Source organism: Microtus oregoni, unplaced genomic scaffold (genome assembly GCF_018167655.1).
Source record: "Microtus oregoni isolate MIOR12 unplaced genomic scaffold, Mior012 000012F_ref0000307, whole genome shotgun sequence".
NCBI lineage: Eukaryota > Metazoa > Chordata > Mammalia > Rodentia > Cricetidae > Microtus > Microtus oregoni.
The window spans coordinates 9,546,964-9,552,781 of record NW_024543071.1 but is presented as its reverse complement, the minus strand read 5'-3'; the positions used below and the strand labels follow the sequence as shown (position 1 = coordinate 9,552,781).

General features: G+C 39.3%; 1 pseudogene; it reads right to left on the bottom strand.

Annotated features, from left to right (window-relative positions):
• Positions 1 to 4,501: 4,501 nt before the first annotated feature.
• On the bottom strand, positions 4,502 to 5,413 carry LOC121454172 (annotated as a pseudogene).
• Between the last annotated feature and the right edge of the window lie 405 nt (positions 5,414 to 5,818).

Sequence of the window (5,818 nt, the reverse complement as noted above, 5' to 3'; positions counted from 1 at the left end):
CAGTTTTTGTATGTTACTTAGCTTTTTTCCTTTGCAAATCTTAATATTTTTTCTTTACTCTGTATATTTAGTATTTTTATTATTATGTGGCAAGGGACTTTTTTGATCCAGTCTATTTCATGTTCTGTAAGGTTCTTGTACCTTCATAGGCATATTATTATTTAGGTAAGAATGGGCAACATCAAAATCCTGATGACAACTTATGCTGATGAGGATGTGAGGTAAAGGAAACACTCCTGCATTACTGGTGGGAGTACAAGTTGGTACAGCCCCTTTAACTATCAGTATGGGGATTTTGCAGAAAAGCAATACCACTTTTGGGTATATACCCAAAGATGCTCAATCATACCACAAGAACATGTGCTCAACTCTGTTCATAGCAGCATTGTTTGTCATAGCCAGAACCTGGAAATAACCTAAATGTCCCTTGACCAAAGAATGGATAAGGAAAATGTGGTATATTTACACAGCGGTGTACTATACAGCAGAAAAAAAAATAGCAAAATCTTGAGATTTGCAGGAAAATGGATGGATTTAGAAAACATCATATTGAGTGAGGTAACTCAGACCCAGAAATACAAATATCATATGTATTCACTCATAAGTGGCCTTTAGATATAGGGCAAAGAAAACCAGCCTACAATTCATAACCACAGAGAACTTAGACAATAAAGAAGACCCTAAGAGAGACATATATAGATTTAATCTACATGAGAAGTATAAAAAGACAAGATCTCCTGAGTAAATTGTAAGAATGGAGAGCATGGGAGAGGGGTGAAAGGGTGGGGAGAGGAAGGGAGAGGAGAAAAGAAAAATGTGTAGCTCAATAAAATTAAAATTTATAAAAAGGGATTTGCCATCATTGGCAAGCAAAATATAAATTTTTAATTGATACAATAATTTGGTTTATTGTGGTTATTTGATGAATATGTGCATTGTATAATAATTTTATCAGTGTCTGCAGCATTTTCATATTCTGGAAAATAAGTCTCTGTGTTAAATAACTGGTAAAGTGGGAAGTCAGGATTATGTTACTTTCATTTATGTTAAAATCTGTGCACAATGACTACAAAACAGAATCAGCAATCTGGGTCACATTCCCACTGGGGGTCAAGCTCTCCATCACTGTTGTGATGGTGAAGCGCCAAGATTTGGCTCTGCCAGCTCCTACGTCATCCAAGAGAGAGCAGGGATCCTGTCCACCAATTCTTATCTGGTCACCTATCTCCAGAGAAATTCATACACATTGGGCCAAATAGGTCCTTGACTATCTGACAGAATTCCCACAACAAACTTAGACGTCCCTACCTCTAGTTCTTTATAAAATACATACAAATTCTATTAATCTACACAATCTTTACTATTATAATAACACCACAATTTATGCTTTCTTATTTAATACTAATATTAACGACTCCAACATTCTCTATACCTAAGCTCTCTACCTTTTCATAACTTACATTTCCTGGTTTTGTATTTTGTAAGAATGAGAATATGTATGTGCTGTTTGTCTTTCTGTGTTAGTTAACTTAAAACAGTATTGTTCTGCTAGGCAGTGGTGGCATATGCCTACTCAAGTTTCCATGTCAAAATTTTAGACATGACTCCTTCCCCTCCTCTTCTATCTTCACTGCCTCCTCCCTTAATTCTTTCTCCCTCTTTTATCCCTTTCCTCAGGAATCTACCAGCCAAAACCATATCCCAAAATGGCACCCAACTTAGTGGATGAAATAAAATAACCTAATGAAAAAATAAACTAAGAACAGTGCATCAGTTGCATCAGTATTAAGTAAACAAAACAACACAGTCAGCAGAATATATATATATATATATATATATATATATATATATATATATATATACACACACACACACACACACACACACACACACACACACAAACACACACACACACACATATAAATCCACAGAGTACCACCAGCTATTTTGTGCTTGGAAATTGGAAGTTGGAAGTTTTTGCAGGGGGAATCTCCAGAAAGATAAAATAGCAATCAATGGATCCTAACACAGTATTCAACAATGTCAAGGAGATATATTGATTGAAATATGGAAGGTCATGCATAGTTCACTCAAATCTATGTTTTGTGGTGAATAATACCTACTATAACACAAATCATAAAGAATAATTATTTATTTAACAAAACATTTCTCTATCTGAACTGAATGTTTGCAAGCAAATTGGTAGGTAAGAATTTATTTGTCTCTATCTTTACATTTTATCAACTTAGATTTGGACAAAGGGGAAATAGCTGACCTTCATATCAGGAGGTAAAGGTGAGTATGAGGGCTTTGAATCTCAGAATAGTTATCTTATGCAGTGTGATTAGGACGTAGTCAGCTTTATATTTGGTTTATGTTTCAGATAGCTTCACCCAGGAGGCAGTAATCCTCTAGTATGTATGTCCCAGTAAAGCTACTGAGATGCTTCTAACATAGCAGCATACTGATCTTTCAGTGTCTTCAAGAGCTCAGCCATTTGAGCAGTGGACATCTGTTAGATTTTTAGATTTCACTAAAGATCTGTCCTACTCAATAGAGCCTGTGCTTTGGGCTATTATAGAGGACATTAACTCTGTTCCTCTGTTTGTTCCTGGCTTTTATCTTCTCAGATTCAGTTATGGGTCTGGCATTTAAAAATAAATAGTTTAATCCAATAATGCTCTACTCTGCCTCCATGGAAAAAGATTCAAGGGATTCTGAAACTGGTATGAGAAGAGGCATAATGAAGAAAAGCCTTTCATGAGACATTGAAATGGGTTTACCAATCCAATGTGATTTCATAAAATTGATCACACTGTGGGTGAGGTGGAAGTAGCAGCCCAGTAGTGGCACCTGCCAGTTTTTTTTTAACCAAGAATTAATTATGGAAGCCTAAAAAACCCCAGATGAATGCACAAAAAGCAGATGAAGTCCTGAGTTCATGCATATTGCTGGCATAGGCCCAATCAAGTCAAGAAGCAATATCTCAGACTCATGGGAAAATGACAAAGCGTTTGGATGAGGCTGGAAGGTAGAACCTTATTCTGATAGAAGCATAGTTTTGACTGTGTAAGTCTGAGTGTTTATGAACTCTGGACCAAGGTGTGGAAAAAGTAGCAACCAGAGCTTCATCCTCTCAGATGTTCACATCTTGAGGCTGCTTGCCTACAGAAACCATGAACTATTTATAGTAAACATACTGGGTTTCTGGATTGTTGTGTTAGGGGTACCACTCCATCAATTTTCATATTCCGCCTGACTCCAACTTTTTTGGTAAATATGTCTGTACTATTTCATTCTCTCACAGGCCACTCAGGTCAAGTCTCAGATGCACTGGACACAGTATTATTAAAACTGATATTAAAATCACATAGGCTGAAGTGAATCACACCAATGAGTTTTTGTTAAAAATTCCTTCGACCCAATACTTCTATGTCATTGGAATAAGCACATATTTTAGACGCTAATTTGACTTGCTGGCAGTCATGATTCTGTTAAACTCCACTGAAGATGAACAGAATCATTTAACCAGAGTCCTCTATGTTACATGACACAGCTTGTGGTGAGGAAATTCATTCTAGAGAAGACAAAGTATGGTTTCAGATGCAAACCCCATAGGATGTGTTGAGATTCCCCATTTCTGAAAAAAGAAACACAAAACAAACAATACAAAACAAACACTCACACAAAAAAGAAACACAACAACAAAAAACACCTGGCTTTACAGAGTACAGGGGCTGGGGATCAATTTAAGATCTACTGTGCTCCCAGTCAACAATACTTTGAGATTCTAAAGTCACATCTTCTAGAATGTTTTATGAGCTTTGGAAAACTGATTCTGCTGGGTGGTGTTGATGCACGCTTTTAATCCCAGCACTCTGGAGGCAGAGGCAGGCAGATCTCTCTGAGTTCGAGGCCAGCCTGGTCTATAGGAGCTAGTTATAGTGCTGCATTTGTATGTCATGGGAAACTCCCAGCTATCTGGAAAGAATAACCCTTACTCTTGCACTCTGTACTTGGCAGGATTCCGGTGATCTCTTTGGGAGTCTTAACTTGGGCACAAAAATGCAAAGAAGAGGTATTGTTTTATTTATACAGTTGGTTCACTGGGCAAGGTTTTCAGTTTATACAATTTTGGAATCAGTAAAATTTAAAAAAAATTCACAACATATGAGAGAGATACTTCTAAAGAGAAAAACAATAAAATGATTCTATTACATTGTAGTGGCATTTCAATTGTATTTTATTTTTTTGTCTTTAGATATTTTTTATTTCTTCAATTTTTATTATCAGGAGTGACTGAAATAAAAAATATAATTGAGTCCCATCATTATTGTCATTATGGAAATGGCTTTAAGAGAAAACTGGTCAGATGAATATTATTGCTTCCCACTTTTCCACTGGTAAATAGTTGCCACTGATAAAACAGACAAAGCCCAGAGAATCTGTCCAGAATGTTCAAGATATGGTGTATTATACAACATGCCTGTTCTCGGGGAGAACACCTATGACATAATTATGTGTACTTCTTGATCTCATCATACAAGACAAGCACAAAGGCACCACCCATGCCCCTGAGAACGTTGGACCATGCACCCTTGAAAAAGGCCTTGCTTCCTTCGTCACGAGCAATCTTCCTCCAGCAGTCGATGGTGCCTGTGTACATGATGTCAGTTCCTTTGCGTCCTGACTGCATCATCATACGACGGCGAACCGTGTCAAAGGGATAGGAAGTCAAGCCAGCGACAGCAGTGACAGACTGTGCAATCATCCAGCTGATGAAGATGTGAGTGTTCTTGGGATCTGGAAGCATTCCCTTTGCAGTGTCATAGATGCCAAAGTAGGCAGCTCGGTAGATGATAATGCCCTGGACTGACACATTAAAGCCTTGGTACAGGCCCCTAATCCCATCAGATTTGTAGATCTTAACCAGGCAGTCACCAAGGCCTTTGAATTCCCGTTCAGCTCCAGCTTTGCCCACATCAGCTGCTAGACGGGTACCGGCAAAATCAAGGGGGTACACAAAGCACAAAGATGTGGCCCCAGCGGCACCACCTGATGCCAGGTTCCCTGCAAAATAGCGCCAAAACTGGGTCCTCTTGTCCACACCACCCAAAAAGATCTACTTGTATTTATCTTTGAAGGCAAAGTTGAGAGCCTGGGTGGGGAAGTATCTGATGACATTGGCCAGGTTACCACGCCAGAAGGACAGGACTCCCTGTTCCTTGGGGATACGAACCACGCAGTCTATAATGCCCTTGTATTGCTTATCTGCCGTGATTTGCTTGCTGGCATGCTGCACCTGCAGCAGCAGCTTGACCCGCTCAATGGGCGCTACCGCCGTCTAGGAGATGGCCGCGGCCACTCCACCTGCCAAGAAGTCCTTGGCGAAGGACACAGCGGCATCTGTCATGTTGAAAGAGAAAGAAAAGGCAGGGGAGCACTGAACGGGACTGGCTTGACAACAGGCTTCGACTCCCGGACTCTCTTCAATTGTATTTTAATAGAATAAAGACTGCCTAACGATCTGAGAATAAAACAGCCCCACTGGTCAGCCTTACAGACTAGGTTATGGTAACACATACTTTTAATAGCCATAATGATGCGCACCTTTAATCCCAATAGCCACACTAGTTATCATAGAAACTGGGCAGAGGGTGCCTTTGATCATTGTAGTGCACACCTTTAATCCCAGTTCTCGAATGGATTATAAAGTGGAAGAAAACAGCTTTCAACACACAGTCTCATTCTAAGATTCCAGGAGGCAGGATCACCATTTCAGATTCAGGTCAAGGTAAGAGCCAGTGGCTGGCTGTTT